Here is a 17980-nt window from a genome sequence, read left to right on the forward strand (position 1 = left end):
TCATTTATGTCTCACACATGTTCCTACCTAATCTGCCAGCACATAGCATAGCTGGCTCACACTGACATCGAGCTTGAATCTCAACACGTACAAGACTTGGAAAACACTTACTTGAAGCATCTTGTGCCAATCGTGGGACTTCAACCCATATAGTTGCTCAACGCCTCTTTTCTTAGTGGTTGTAAAGGCTCCCTTCAATGATCTCATGCATCCAGTGGGAGTACGCAAAGTGGTGATGGCTTGCTTTACCTGCTTCTCCTCTTTCTTTGATATAATCCATGGTGCAGGCGGAAGACGAACGTGTCCACCCACCTCTCGTGGCCAAGCTTGACGCATACGTCCTACGACCCGCAAGTCCTCACGTACGCTAACATTGTCTCGTTTACCAATAATATGTTCCCAAATACCAGCTCCCACATTCTTGAAGATGTGTATGGGATCAAGAAGATGGTTGATCTTAAGATGGGTCCAATATGGCAGCCGAAAAAAAATGGAGTACCTACACAAGGGATTGCTCTATGTGACCTTTAATCCAATTAGAGACTACACAAAACAAGATTGAAAAAACATTACTATACCTGTTCATGCCATCTGGAGGAAGAATAGTTGTAGACTCCCAAATACGCTTCCAATCTTTTGCACGAAGTGTTTGTGGAGGAATGTTACTCTTACTAGCAACATATTTAGGATGATCTGAGGGGAGAAATCGATGATGATTATCGAATATAGTCTTACACAAACCGTCAGCATACTCATGTACTAACGAAGGGCCACAAACAGGACATGCATGTTTACCCGATGTTTTCAAACCTGTTAAAATATAAATAAAAGTTAGAATAATAAAGTCAATATGTATAATTAATATATATAGCCAATAGTAATAGAGTAGGGAGGTAATTAGAATTCTTACCAGAACAATCGCTGTATCCTGGAAAGTCATGCATTGTCCACATCAACACTGCTTTAAGTCGAAGTGTCGAGAGGAGAGAGGCCTACTAATGTCCACCACAGCAACACCTCTCCATAGTTCCTCCAACTCATCAATCAATGGTTCAAGATAAACATCCATATGCTTGACTTTATGTTTCCCTGAAATTAGAAGGGATAACATAAGATGTCCCTTCTTGATCGCCATTGATGGTGGAAGGTTATAATTCACCAACACAACTGGCCACACGCTGTATGCGGTGCTTTTGAAACCAAATGGATTCACTCCATCCATACCTAGGCCAAGTCTCAAGTTTCTAGGCTCTGTTTTAAAGCTGGGCCACTCATCTTCAATATGCTTCCAAGCAGGAGTGTCTGCGGGAATTCTCCACATGCCATCATCCGATCGATGTGAGGAATGCCATGACATGAGCTCTGCTATGGATTTGCACTTGAACATGTGTTTGATGCGAGGAATTATAGGAAAGTGTCGCAAGACTTTACGAGGTACATCAAAACTCTTCATATCTGTTCTATAACTTGCTTCACCACAATGTCGAGCCTCCTTATGCGTCCCACGAAAGAGAATGCAATCATTGACGCATGCATGTATGCGATCATAATCCAGTCCTCCAAGAGATGTCACATAGCGCCTCGCTATGTCTCTTGAGGTGGGTAGTCTATTTTCCTTTGGAAGCATGTTTGATAATAGCATGCATCCAATATTATCAATTATAATTAGTCTTAAATCCTAAACCTTAAACCACTAATTCAAATTTGTAAGTTAGAATGCTTACTTCAATAATGCATCAAGACTTGCATTGCTCCATCCATAAACTGTTTGTATATTGAGTAGTTCAAGTGAAGCACGTAAAACAGAGAATGTGCACCCTTCAAACACCGGTGTCGATGAAGCCTTGTAAAGATGCTCTTGTTCCATATCATCATCGTCCATACCTTTGGGATCATCCTTAAAAAGATTCCGCACCATATCATCAAGCACCTCCTCTTCCACAACTTCGTGGGGTGCAAGGCTATTGTCATCCCTTTCCCACTCATCTCTGACAATAGATCCTGAAGCTCCAGCATCATCTCGTCGACGCTTTGCGTGTTCTCGTCGCGTGTAGGGTACCATGTTAGGGTGTGGTACTGCATCCTGCTTCAATTAGAGTTTATATATTACAACTCTATTAATTTAATTTGGATACCATGAGTCATTTGAATACCATCAATTTACATCTACTCACCTCTAAACCTGTTTGATTCCATTCTCCATACATGGAGATGTGATTCAAGGTAATTCGACGTGCTCGTACAATGCATCCTTGACATCGATTACACATACATTTGATCCGTTGTCCCAACCACACATCGCGATTACGATGACGCATTGTCTCATCTTCCCCAGAACTGCTTGAAGAGGTTGATGACATCCTATGTACAAACCAGAAAACACAAAATCATAATATGTTTTTAATGAAAGTATAAAAATCGCGTGTATTGACGCGGCTATTTCCTAAAAATTGTGTGTATTAACGCGGCTATTTCCTAAAAATCGCGTGTATTAACGCGGGTAATTCCTGCAAAATGCATGTATAAACGCAGCTAAAATATCATACACGCGAACATACACGCGTTTATAAACGCGAACATACACGCGTTTATAAACGCGACGGTCTGTTTAAACTAAAAATAGCCCGCCTTCCCCAAATATAGATTTTGAACTAACATATCAACACTGCTTTCGTTTTCGCCTCTTCCAACAGAAACGAAACCTAAGTGCAAGGAGGGAGCAGAGAAGGAGCACACATGGGAGGAAACCGAGCAAGAAAGAAGACTCACTTTTTCAAAGGTGAGTCAGTTTGTCTTGTGCCTTGTCTCCTTCCTCAGATTTGTTTATGCTATTTGCTCTTTGCTTTTTGGGTTTGTCTCCGTCCTTTTGCTTCTGTGCACACGATTGGGTGAATGATTCTGACAGGGGCGACAATGGTCCTTTTATAAGGACACTTTGTCTTTGTCGGAGGTCGGTCCTTTTGAAAAAAAAAATTTGCAGGTTGCGTGTAGAAACACGTGTAAAAGTGCGTGTACCTGTCTGCAGAGTCTGTTCACGCAGATATACACGCGTTTCTGGACGGGTGTATACACGCGTTTTTTGACGGGTGTATACACGCGTTTCTGCAGCACGGGTAAGCGCATCTAAATTAAAAAAATGCGTGTATGGACGCATGTATCAACGCGTCTGAGTACATCTGAACTGAACAGAACACGGCTATACACCCGTGTATAAGCGTGTCTGCCACGTCCTATACACGCGCTTTTACACGCATGTCTGTGGGGCCGCGATGATACACGCGCTGATACACGGGCCCGCTACTTTTTTTCACAAGTCATTTTTAGCGGTTAGGAGCGCGGGTATGAGCCCGATCCCTTATAGTGTAACCATGTGACTTCAGGTTTGGTCGGATCCGTTTGAATAGTTAAGACTTGGACCCGTTAGATTAATTCTCCCGTTCGAAAATTTTCCTTGGAGGAATCGCTCATCCTTTCGCGCGAGGGAAGTTTTTTTCGGGTTCGGAACTGCCGAACTAGTCTTCTGTTTGGACATCCGTGGGGGGCAAGGCCCCAAGTGTGGATCCCTACCCCGCGCGAGAGGTTGACGCTGCTTTCACCGCCAGCACCCTTGGAGGGGGAAGGGGTCTCACATATATTCACTATGTAGTACCTTATAATCATATAGTACTGAATATATCTACTAAATAGTACTATTTAATAGTATGTACTACCTTGTAGTATTTATTTCCATAGTATGGTAACCTATAATTGCATTATTCAATACTAATATTACTATTAGTACTAATAGCACTATGCGAATAATTAGTACTATTAGTACTCTCAGTGCTATTAGTATTATCTGTGTTGTCCAAATTACTACAGTATTATGTACTCCTATCTTAAAGTGTCAATAGTCTCCAATACTATGCATGACAATTTAGTACTAGCTACATAGTATAATGTAGTACTATGTATACTATAATTGCACTATTTAGTACTAATAGTACTAATAGTACTAATAGTACTAATAGTACTAATAGTACTAATAGTAATGTGATTAGTATTAGTACTAATAGTATTGTGAGTGAGTAATATTAAGACTATTAGTACTCTCAGTGAGATTAGTACTATCTGTACTATAATTGCACTATTTAGTACTATTATTACTATTAGTAATAATATCACTATAAGAACTATGAGCAATATTAGTACTCTCAGTGTTATTAGTACTTTAATTTCACTCTTTAGTACTTATATTACTATTAGTACTAATAACACTATGAGCACTATTAGTACTAATAACACTATGAGCACTATTAAAACTAATAGTAGTGTGAGGTATTATTAGTACTATGAGTACTATTAGTACTTTCAGTACTATTGATACTATTTGGACTATCCAGATTACTATAATGCGATTCAGAACATAATAGTATTATGCACTACTATCTCAAATTATCAATAGTAACAAGACTATGCACCACTATTTAGTACTAGATACATAGTATAATGTAGCACTATTTAGTACTACATAACAAGACAAGATTAAGTACTATAGTACTAGATAGTACTACACTATAGATAAAAGTGTTTAAGTATACTACAGGATGACCCATTTTGGACGCATAGTTTTATGGTGGCTGCACCGTCAAAATATGCATCGATATAAACATTGCAAAAACACGTCAAATGAGCATCGATATAAGGGGAAAAATGGATGTCGAAATAAGCGGCAAAATGAACAAGTGTGCACCTATTGTTAAGAATAACATACTACCTTGCACACATGAGGGAAAGAAAAGAGAAGAGAGATATAGGCAAGGGTTGAGTCCGGAGAGTTACACTTGTCCAACCCTCAGAGGGTTAAATCCTTGATGTGAAGCCGCTAGGGGCTCACTCCACCTCTTCTTGTGTCACCCAAGAAGAGATCCAATGGCTAGGTAGAGAGTAAGAAGGAGAGATCTAAGGAGAGCTCTGAAAAGATGCAGGGGGAAGAGAGCTTGAGCTCTTGCAAGCACACACACACACTCACAAAACCCTAATAGAGAACACACAAGGTGAGAGGCTGAAAATCTTCTTCTTCTTCTTTACTCAACACTCAACACTCCATATACAAGATAAGAGTACACACAATATGAAAGGTACTCAACCAATACATACATGGGTTCACTATAGTGTGAACCCGACTAAATGAGCTGGCGCTATAACTATGCCAGTCTCTAGAATGGCTGTCACACAGCCTGTCATCCCACTGGCCGCATATCTCCCATGATCTCACCAACCATGCCAGTGGTGTAAGTGTGGGGCCTATCCCCCAGGCGGGTCATCAGCAGTGGCCACCGCCTCACTAGACGAGCTCGATATCTCAACACTCCCCCTTGAGCTCAACTCCATCTCATGTACACCAAGCGAAGCCCTGAATCTGCGGAGCTTCTCTGTACCCAATGCTTTGGTGAAGATGTCAACTACCTGATCCTCTATGCTGACATAAACAAGGTCAAGATCTCCTGCCAAGACCTTCTCTCTGACAAAGTGGTAGTGGACCTCTATGTGCTTCGCACGTGCATGAAAGACTGGGTTCCTGGCCAACTGTATACTACTAATGTTGTCACAAAAAATGACAACTTGTCTATCCACTGATAGACCCAAATCTGCAAGTAGCTTTCTTAACCAAGCTACCTCACATGCTACCATAGCAGCTATACTCGGCCCTTGTACTCGATAGAGCAACCGTAGGCTGCTTCTTGCTACTCCAAGTCACAACAGCACTCCCCAAAGAAAACATGAAGCCACTGGTAGATCTTCTATCTGAGATACTACCAGCCCAATCAGCATCTGTGTACCCATGTACACATATTTCTGTCCCAGTCTCATAGAATAGTCCACAATGCAAAGTATACTTCACATACCTCAGTATGCGTCTCACTGCATCCAAATGCGATTTCCATGGAACCTGCATAAACTGACTCAGCAACCCAACAGCATAGCTCAAATCTGGTCTGGTGATCATCATGTATATCAAACTTCCTACTATGCGTCTGTACATAGTAGGATCCTCCAAGATCTCTCCTGAATCTGTAAGATTCCTCCCCAGCCTCTCAAGATGTCCAGCATCTTCCCGTGTAATCAAATCCCTCTTCAGAAATATAAAAGATCTGATTTCTAAGTGTTTTAGCCTAGAGAGAGAAAATTATTCTAGAGAGAGAATATTCAGATTATGAATATTTTTGGATAGAAAAATAACTCATCCTATTAAAATAAGTTTCCTTGAAACAGAAATTCAAAAAGAATTTTCCAATGTACAATTGGAATTAATTGGAAATAGGTATAAAGGACCTTAGTCTAAGGGTCTAGATTTTCAGAAATTTTTGGATTATGGTCCAATTAAGGTTCCTATGGGCCAATAGCATCAATCCATGTGTAGGGAGGAGATAAATCCAATTTGTAAAAGAAGATACCCAAAAATGAGTAAATGCTCACATAAGATGAAGAGTTGAAAATGTACAAGGTTTATTAGTAAAAAACTATGAGCAATATTAAAATGATTCCATTATGACACATATGTAAGGAAGGGGAGTTCTTTAAAGGAGGTGCATATTTCACATAAGATGAAGAGTTGAAAATGTACAAGGTTTATTAGTAAAAAAACTATGAGCAATATTAAAATGATTCCATTATGACACATATGTAAGGAAGGGGAGTTCTTTAAAGGAGGTGCATATTTCACATAAGATGAAGAGTTGAAAATGTACAAGGTTTATTAGTAAAAAAACTATGAGCAATATTAAAATGATTCCATTATGACACATATGTAAGGAAGGGGAGTTCTTTAAAGGAGGTGCATATTTCACATAAGATGAAGAGTTGAAAATGTACAAGGTTTATTAGTAAAAAAAACTATGAGCAATATTAAAATGATTCCATTATGACACATATGTAAGGAAGGGGAGTTCTTTAAAGGAGGTGCATATTTCACATGCTTGAATGAGTTTTAAACTCATAAAAATTGAAATATTTCATCTCTCCTCTCTCCTAATTCAAGTCTAGTTCCAAAAAGTTAGCTTAACTGACCTAAAAATGGTCAAAAATTGACCAAACTGATTTGGAAAATTCTAGAATCAGTTTGTTTGGTTAGGAGCTCAATTTTTCCTATAAATAGAAGCCTCCCCCTTGTTGAAAAATATATAGTGTTTATGCATCGTTACTCTACTCCACCTAAGCCAAGAACTATGAATTCATTTAATAATTCACTAGTTTTTGGAGCTTCCCTCTTTCTTCAATCCCCATTAGTGGCTCCATCAACATACTTAACCAATTGATTGGTTGGGGGTCTCTACCGTGAACAAAGAATCAAGCAAGTTGTAAGGTAATTAGTGAATATTGATCTTTCTATAATTTCTCAATGGTTCTCTCTTCTCAACCCCTCTCAAGCTTGAGAAGCTTAATTGGTATGGTTTTTTAAATGCTATTGAAGTTAATTGGTGATTAGTAGTGAAGAGTTACATAATTTAATAAATGCCATTGAAGTTAATTTCCATTTATGTTTAAATTCTAATAGTTTTTATGTAATTTCTCTCTCTCACTCAAGAAATGGTCATACTCATGACCCATTCTCAATCCAAATCAAGCTTTTCATAAAGCTTTTCCTTAACCCAAGATTAAGCTATGCTTGAGGCCAAATTAATGGCTTTTTTCTATGCTTTTAGTTTATGTATATTGATGATTCAATCCATTATGGATTAATGAGCCAATTAGAGATCATTTTTATTTCCTTAATGATAAGCTTTATCCCTTAGAAAAATTGAGATTTATCAGTCATAGCAGCGGAGCTATGGCAAAATTTTTATAAAAATTATGCATTAAAAAATCTCATTCAAAGCATAAAAAGAGGACTTCCTACCATATTCTAGGAATTATCATCCTAGATTAATTGAAAGAATTTCATTACAATCATGGAGAAATTGAATTTTAATATCATGCATAAAGGATAAGTTTTTATATCAAAAGTGTTATTTTTACCATTTTTATTTCATGCATAGAAGTATGCATAATGGATAAATTTTTATATCAAAAGTGTTATTTTTACCATTTTTATTTCATGCATAGAAGTATGCATAAAGGAAAAAAATTTTATATCAAAAGTGTTATTTTTACCATTTTTATTTCATGCATAGAAGTATGCATAATGGATAAATTTTTATATCAAAAGTGTTATTTTTACCATTTTTATTTCATGCATAGAAGTATGCATAATGGATAAATTTTTATATCAAAAGTGTTATTTTTATCATTTTTATTTTCATGCATAGAAGTATGCATAATGGATAAATTTTTATATCAAAAGTGTTATTTTTACCATTTTTATTTCATGCATAGAAGTATGCATAATGGATAAATTTTTATATCAAAAGTGTTATTTTTACCATTTTTATTTTCATGCATAATGGATAAATTTTTATATCAAAAGTGTTATTTTTACCATTTTTATTTCATGCATAGAAGTATGCATAATGGATAAATTTTTATATCAAAAGTGTTATTTTTACCATTTTTATTTCATGCATAGAAGTATGCATAATGGATAAATTTTTATATCAAAAGTGTTATTTTTATCATTTTTATTTTCATGCATAGAAGTATGCATAAAGGATAAATTTTTATATCAAAAGTGTTATTTTTATCATTTTTATTTTCATGTATAGAAGTATGCATAAAGGATAAATTTTTATATTAAAAGTGTTACTTTTATCATTTTTAATTTTCATGCATAGAAGTATGCATAAAGGAAAAATTTTTATATCAAAAGTGTTACTTTTATCATTTTTAATTTTCATGCATAGAAGTATGCATAAAGGAAAAAAAATTTTATATCAAAAGTGTTACTTTTATCATTTTTAATTTTCATGCATAGAAGTATGCATAAAGGAAAATTTTTATATCAAAAGTGTTACTTTTATCATTTTTAATTTTCATGCATAGAAGTATGCATAAAGGAAAATTTTTTATATCAAAAGTGTTACTTTTATCATATTGGATTTCATGCATAGAGGTATGCATAAAAGTTGATTATTTTATTATAAAAGTGTGACTTTTATCATAATTGAATTTCATGCATAGAGGTATGCATAAAAGTTGATTATTTTATTGTAAGAGTGTTACTTTTATCATATTGGATTTCATGCATATAGGTATGCATAAAAGATATTCTTTTTATACTAAAAGTGTGATTTTCCTCATAAATGGATTTTATGCTTAACTTAGATGCATAAGAGAAATTCTTTTATTCTAAAAGTGTAATTTCCTACCAAATTGAATTTATGCATAAGAAGATGCATAAAAGATTGATTTTAAATTCGAAAGTGTTAGTCTCCTTAAATGGAATTTATGTATAAATAAACGTGTAGAGAAATCTTATATCAAATATAAGAATTCTCTTTTAAAAAAAAAGATATGAAATGTGATAAGATGTGATAAGAGGTGTATGAGATGTGATAAGAATTGATAAGATGCGTATGGAAAGTGATAGGATGTGATAAGAGGTGTATGAGATGCGATAAGAATTGATAAGATGCGTATGGGAAGTGATAGGATGTGATAAGAGGTGTATGAGATGTAAAAAGATGTGATAAGATGTGTATGAGATGTGATAAGATTTGATAAGATGCGTATGGAAAGTGATAGGATGTGATAAGAGGTGTATGAAATGTAAAAAGATGTGATAAGATGTGTATGAGATGTGATAGAATGTGTTAAGATGAGTTAGGATGTGTTAAGATGTATATGGGATGTGTTAGGACGAGAATGGATGTAATATGGTTGTATGAATGTGATGTGGATGTATACATGTAGATATATATGTATGAATGTGAATGTTGATGTGGATGTGGATGTATGGATGTAGATACGGATGTGTATGTATGTATGTGGATGTGTATGTATGAATGAGGATGTGAAAATGGATGTATGTATGTAGATGTGGATGTATGGATGTATGTATGTAGATGTGGATGTATGTATGTAGATGTGGACGTATGAATATGAATGTGGATGTGTGGATGTGGAAATGGAGGTATGGATGTATGAATGTAGATGTGGATGTATGCATGTAGATGCGTATGTATGAATGTGAAATTGGATGTATGATGTGGACGTACGAACATGGATATGTATGTAGAATAATGAATATGAAGATGTATGTGAGATAATGTAGTCTATATGAGTGAATGGATGAGAACGAGTACACACTGAATGGAATGTGGAATAAGTAATGTGGTCCGAGAGTGGATAATATGGAAAGACAAGAGTTCGTTATAGAAATTGTATTTGTGACTGTTTGTAAATGACTGTTTTATGTCAAGAATGCTGGAGAAGCATTTTGACCGTCTTGAGGATTAAGGTCATGAAGACTGAACTGATAAAGTTGCAACTGCTGACGGAGAGTCAATGGAGGACGTCTCGCGTAGCAAGGTCGATCGAGGTCTTGACCAGCCTCGGCTCGATTTAAATGGTGAGCTTCCGGTACGGTGGATGAGGGACCAAGGAAGCGGCCTATGAGTGAAGCGCTAGGTCACCTGCGAAGGATCCTAGAGGGTGCTGACCATACGGTGCTTGGGCTCTGGGTCGCCGAAGATACCCACACGTGCGTCGTGGAAGATATTGGAATAAGGAGTAAGAGTTGTTTTCTGAAACCGGGCATGGATCTGGTTGATTGACCTTGCTGGTCCTCAACAGATGAGTCCATGGCTCTTTTATATGGATCTGTGGGTTGATCTTGCTGATCTTCCACGGAGATTCCATTCTATTATATGAATATATTGCCGGTTACTATGAGCTAGGAACCATGGAAAAGGCCCCTGAGAGAACAAGTGGTGAGCGTTTTGGTTGCCAATGATGCCATAAGTATACCGATGAAAGAATGACTGGAAATAAGGATTCAACCAGAGACTTTGAGGATTGTCATCAGTGACATAATGGTTTTATTAAAGGATTGTTTTAAAGCTAGTTGATGCTAAGAAAAAGGCAATTTCATATTGGGTGTGTAAGTGGTATGACTAGTTTTATGTTTGCATGAACTTCCGGCTAGGGGGCCTTGGAACTCTTTTCCTTGGTACCCGGGACAAAACCTAACCAAATTCCAAATTGGATCCCATCACTACAGTGGTTGGGTGGTTGGCTAACCCATGGGATCGGATGGGGTTAGGCTGGACTGATGGATCCGTAAATCGAGATTTAATTTCTATTATTACGATAGATGAAGTAAATCCCGGATAGAAATTGTTCTATGGATAGGAATCAACGGCTGTGCCTCTTGATGGGGAAAAAAGCGTTGATCCCAATGATCCAAGTGTAAGTTCTTCCTTGATTTGACCAAGTACCGTTAAAGGTGCAGTCAGATCAGTTTGATCAGTAATGATCTTGACTACGTTAGAGTAAAGAGTTATCCTGGTGGAATCGCCCGTGCTTTCCGGGTAAAGGAAGTTTTTCCGGTTTCGGTTTTGGACAAACCGACGGATTAGTCTCTTGTCCGGATATCCGTGGGCGAGGCCCCGAGTGTGGGACCCCTGTCCCACGCGAGAAGTGCTACTTCCGCTGCTAGTACCCCAAATCCGTTGCTCGGTGGGAACAGGGACCTCACAGTTGGTATCAGAGCGAAATTGAAAGCTAATAAAGATAATTAAATTCTTATCTGAAATTGGTAAAAAGAATTCAGAAACAGCATTTTCATAATGTATTTTCATTCCGTAAGTTTCTTTAATGAAGAAATTTTAATCAAAGAAATTGTTTTTATAGATGGAAGTTTCCCATTTATCTGGTATTCCCGACCTCACCCAGTCTCAAGATATGATTGCATTTGCCTTCGAGCATCTCATCTCTTCCGCTTCAACTCGAATAAGCCGAACAAGACTCGCGCGCCATTTCGAGGATTTATATTTTCCTACCCCAGCGGAGAGAATTCAGCATAAGTGGTTTGCAGGGCAATATGTCCATGCCTCTTGCGACCGCCGTGCAATGCTGTGGGAGAACCTCTCATTGGCTATGATCTTGTTAAAGCTGAAAATCGTACGTGGCGTCATTTTGTATCATTCAACGCCTCGGAATTTCAGGCTTGCATGCCAAGTCTACAGACTTCTTAGTTGTTTTATTCCTAAATGGAATATAATAGCTCCCTTGTCAGTAAGTGGACATTTGTATCAGGGCATGGCTATGGCCCAATACCGTCGTCATATGCGTTTCCTGAGGAGATTTTGAATTCTGGAGCCGAGCTGCTCTATGTACATAATGCAACTTTTATATAAATAAAAAAATGTTTTCCGGAAAAAAAAATTCCTGTTGTATAAATGATTGTTTACAGCAGCGGACGATCTGTTGATAAAGAAAAATCTATTATCGGACATATGTCATAGATCTCCAATAAGATCTTGTCTTGTTTAAGAAATTGTTTTTTTTTTGAACTCTTAAGTCATAGGATCTCATGAATAATATCAAAATAAAAATTTATTAATATATAAATTTTGGCAGAATCATGAGACGAGGAAACCGTGGTCGTCAGCCAGACCCTGTCTCTGAAGATGACGAGCTTGACCTTGATGTTCGCAAGGCTCTTCATAGGACTCAGCCAGGACCCTTCAAAGGAGAAGGGGAGAACTTGGGCGAGGCTGTGGAGAAATGGGTGGAAGCCATGGAAGAGTATTTTGACGTCACAGGATACAATCAGCGGAGCAAAATGGCTCTTGGCCGGCTGAAAATAGTGGAAACAGCCAGGGTAGCATGGAGGAACCACTGTGACACCAATCATCTGGACAGAAATACTCAATCCTGGAATGATCTAAAAACCTATCTAAGAAAGAGATTTTGCCCTCCTGGATTTTTAGAAACCAAAATGAACGAATTCTTAGAACTAAAGCAGGAGAGCAAAACCATCGAGGAATATCACCAGGCCTTTGCCCTTCTACTCAAATATTCACCACCTCTTGATGAAGAGCAACTCATGGCCAGGTTCATTCAAGGAATGAACGAACCCTTGGACACACTAGTCAAAAATGCCAAGCCAGTGTCCATGGCTGAAGCAATAAGAATGGCAAAAGATTTTGCCAAAGCTTTTGTAGTAAAGGTCCCACCAAAACCTGCACCCTCTAACTTTAAGAGATTCCAAGCCCAGGGAAGTACTTCCAACTTTCCACCCCCAAAGAGGCAGCAAGGCCTGAATTAGAATCAGGATGCAGGAAGATTCAGAAGTGAAGGAAGACCCTTCCCCCAGAGTAATTTCTCAGGAACCTCACCACTTTCAAAAAATCAAAAGGATGAGCTCAGAACTGAAAATCAATGTTTTGGATGCCAGGGTTTTGGTCACCAGTTAAAAGACTGCCCGACTCCTACCATGTCAAGGGGACAGGGAAGTCAAGAACCCCGAATTCAGAGACCAACCCCTTCATTCCAGTCTAATCAGGGTTCGTCTCGCCCTAGCCAGGGAAACCCCAGAAGAATTCCAGCCCAGCCATCTGCCTCTATCCAGAGTAATCTCAGAACTCCTTCCCAGAATTGGAACAACAAAAGAGAAAGAGTTCTACCTCAGACTGCAGCAGCCAGAGCAGTCACAATTTCAGATGTAGTAGAAGAGGAGAAAGGGCAGATCTATGCTGCAATTGAAAATCAAGGGCCTAACCAGCAGTTCTTAGTCATCCATACTCCAGCAGAGTATCAAGGTAAGCCTTTCAAGCTTTTGATTGATTCAGGCAGTTCTCATTCATTCATTTCCCCTGGATGCTTGCGTAAGCTAGTCTTAGAACAGAAATCAGGGAAACCTATGCAAGTTGAATTGGCCAGTGGGAAGACTCTTTTCACTCACCATGAGATAGATCTTATCCAGTTCAATCTAGATGGTAATGTAACCGACTGTCAGTTCAAAGTCTTACCTCTAGGAGTTTTTGACGGAATCCTTGGAATGGATTGGCTCCACAAATATCAAGCTGACATACACTGTCACAATGGAACCATTTCCTTCCATGACCTTCACGGGAACAAAGTCCATGGAACTGGAGTTTCCGGATCCCCAAACCTTCAGTTAGTAAAAGCTTCCAGGTTACTGAAAGGACTTAGGAAGAAGCAGCAAATTTATGTTGTCAAAATGAACCCAGTAGACTCAAAACTTAAAGCTAAAGAACCAGAATGGTTAAGTGAATTTGATGATCTATTCCCAGCAGAGCTAACTGAAATGCTTCCAATTCGGGAATTAGATCATGTGATTGAATTGACCCCCGTGAAGCCATCGAACTCAAGGAACAGCTTAGGCAGCTGTTAGAACAAGGGTTTGTAAGACCCAGTATTTCGCCTTGGGGTGCGCCAGTTCTCTTTCAGAAAAAGAAAGATGGAACACTTAGACTCTGTGTGGACTACAGAGGTCTAAATCAGCTGACAGTTAAGAATAAGTATCCTATCCCAAGGATTGATGAGCTTTTGGACAGGCTAAATGGAGCCCAGATCTTCACAAAAATAGATCTCAAATCCGGGTATTACCAGATCAGGATCAATGATCCAGATATACCAAAAACAGCCATCAATACTCGCTATGGGCATTATGAATTTACTGTCATGCCGTTCGGATTAACTAATGCCCCAGCTACATTCAATCGCCTAATGCAGGACATCCTCAGAGAATACTTGGATGACTTTGTTCTAGTTTTCTTTGATGACATTCTGATTTACTCAAGAAATGCAGCCGACCATGAGACTCATGTCCGAAAAGTTCTTGAGGTTCTAAGGAAGCATCAACTCTTTGCCAAAAAGAGCAAATGCTCTTTCTCTGCCGACCACGTTGAATACTTGGGTTTCCTGGTATCAAAAGATGGAATTTCTCCAGATTCCGCAAAAATCCAAGCTGTCATAGATTGGCCCGAACCAAAGACAGTGAAAGAAGTCAGAGGATTCTTGGGATTGACTGGTTGGTATAGAATTTTTATACCAAAATATGCTCTCATAGCTTCCCCCCTGACTAACCTTCTCAAAAAGAATATCCCATTTCAATGGTCTGCCAAGTGCCAAAGTGCTTTTGATAAGCTGAAGATCGCCTTGGTAACCAGTCCCATTCTGAAACTGCCAGATTTCTCTCTACCCTTTGAGGTAGTAACTGATGCAAGTGGTTTTGCCCTGGGAGGTGCACTCATGCAGGAAGGTCATGCAGTGGCCTATGAATCCCGAAAGCTTAGAACACATGAGAGGAATTATGCTGTCCACGACTTGGAATTGCTTTCAGTAGTCTATGCCTTAAAGTTGTGGAGACATTACCTACTGGGTAAAAGGTTTACTTTGATGACAGATCATCAGAGCTTAAAGTGGATCTTTACTCAGAAGGACCTCAACATGCGCCAAAGAAGGTGGATGCAGACCTTGCAGGAATTTGATTTTGAAATCAAGTACCGCCCAGGCAAAGAGAATGTGGTAGCAGATGCTCTCAGCAGAAAAACCTCCTTGCTTGCAATTACTGTAATATCAAATCCTTTGATTACTCAAGCAAGTGAGAAGATCATGCAAGATAGATTCTTTGGCCCTATTGCTACCCTACTTATGCAGGAAAGCAAAACTCTGCAAGAGTTGAACAGAGTTCAAGGGTACAGCCTGGATGATGGCATTATGTATTATAACCGCAGGTTATGCATTCCCAATGATGAGGGAACCAAGAACCAAATTCTGAATGAAGCCCACGACAGCCTTATTGCAGGACATCCAGGTTTCATTAAGACCTACATGTCCGTAAAGAAAAGTTTCTTTTGGCCTGGTTTGAAAAAGGATGTGATGAATCATGTACGTCAATGTCTGACATGCCAAAAAGTCAAAGCTGAAAGAGTAAAAATGCCTGGGAAGTTACATCCATTGGACATCCCCCAGATGAAGTGGGAATGTATCAGTATGGACTTCATTACTGGATTACCTTCGGTGCAATCAGGTTACAACTCCATCTTTGTGATAGTCGACAGACTAACCAAAGTTGCCCATCTGATTCCAGTAAAAGAAACCTACACTGCAGTGGATGTGGCCAGAATGTTCCTCAAAGAAATCTTCAGATTGCATGGCCTACCGAGGAGAATAGTAAGTGACCGAGATCCCAAATTTACTTCAAGGTTTTGGACTGCATTTTTTGAAGCAGTGGAAACTTTCTTGGATCTCAGCACAGCTTATCACCCTGAGACCGATGGTCAAACTGAAAGGGTAAACCAAGTAATTGAAGATATACTTCGGACATGCTGTGGCAGGGAACCCAAGAAGTGGCTAAGCTATCTGCATCTAGTCGAGTTCGCCTACTATGCTTCTTATCACCGAAGTATCGGGATGAGCCCTTTTAAAGCTCTGTATGGACAAGATTGCTTAACTCCATTAACTTGGTCTGACCCATTGATTAAGGTCGAGATGTCCAGACAGATGCTTGACGACATGGAGCAACAGATGCAGTCAATTCGTAAAGATATTAAAGCTGCCCAGGATAGACAGAAGCAATATGCGGATAAGAAGAGGACAAATAGAGAATTCAAAGAAGCAGATATGGTCTTCATTCGAGTACGGCCCAAAAGAAGTTCCTTATCTCTTGGGAAGTACAAGAAGTTATCACCCAGATATTGTGGGCCATATCTGATTACAAAGAAAGTAGGTGACTTAGCCTACGAGCTTCTTCTGCCTCCTCATCTCAAAATTCATAATGTATTTCATGTAAGCCTTCTAAAGGAATATGTGCCAAACTCAAATCATATGCTTGATGATGAAATCCTAACCTCTTCAACCCAAGGACAGATGGAACTCCAACCTGAAGAAATTCTCGATGTTCGAGAAAAGCTTCTCAGGAACAAAATTCTCAGAGAATTATTAGTAAAATGGAAGTTCTATCCTTTTGAAGATGCCACCTGGGAGAATGAAGCCGATCTGTTGCGGGATTATCCCCAGTTTGCGAGATGAGGACATCTCGCGTTTTTCAAGTGGGAGAGAATGTAAGATTCCTCCCCAGCCTCTCAAGATGTCCAGCATCTTCCCGTGTAATCAAATCCCTCTTCAGAAATATAAAAGATCTTATTTCTAAGTGTTTTAGCCTAGAGAGAGAAAATTATTCTAGAGAGAGAATATTCAGATTATGAATATTTTTGGATAGAAAAATAACTCATCCTATTAAAATAAGTTTCCCTGAAACAGAAATTCAAAAAGAATTTTCCAATGTACAATTGGAATTAATTGGAAATAGGTATAAAGGACCTTAGTCTAAGGATCTAGATTTTCAGAAATTTTTGGATTATGGTCCAATTAAGGTTCCTATGGGCCAATAGCATCAATCCATGTGTAGGGAGGAGATAAATCCAATTTGTAAAAGAAGATACCCAAAAATGAGTAAATGCGGAGTTCTTTAAAGGAGGTGCATATTTCACATAAGATGAAGAGTTGAAAATGTACAAGGTTTATTAGTAAAAAAAACTATGAGCAATATTAAAATGATTCCATTATGACACATATGTAAGGAAGGGGAGTTCTTTAAAGGAGGTGCATATTTCACATGCTTGAATGAGTTTTAAACTCATAAAAATTGAAATATTTCATCTCTCCTCTCTCCTAATTCAAGTCTAGTTCCAAAAAGTTAGCTTAACTCACCTAAAAATGGTCAAAAATTGACCAAACTGATTTGGAAAATTCTAGAATCAGTTTGTTTGGTTAGGAGCTCAATTTTCCTATAAATAGAAGCCTCCCCCTTGTTGAAAAATATATAGTGTTTATGCATCGTTACTCTACTCCACCTAAGCCAAGAACTGTGAATTCATTTAATAATTCACTAGTTTTTGGAGCTTCCCTCTTTCTTCAATCCCCATTAGTGGCTCCATCAACATACTTAACCAATTGATTGGTTGGGGGCCTCTACCGTGAACAAAGAATCAAGCAAGTTGTAAGGTAATTAGTGAATATTGATCTTTCTATAATTTCTCAATGGTTCTCTCTTCTCAACCCCTCTCAAGCTTGAGAAGCTTAATTGGTA

This window comes from Cibotium barometz, chromosome 47 (assembly GCF_041138505.1).
Source record: "Cibotium barometz isolate CiBa-2024 chromosome 47, ASM4113850v1, whole genome shotgun sequence".
NCBI classification, from domain to species: domain Eukaryota; kingdom Viridiplantae; phylum Streptophyta; class Polypodiopsida; order Cyatheales; family Cibotiaceae; genus Cibotium; species Cibotium barometz.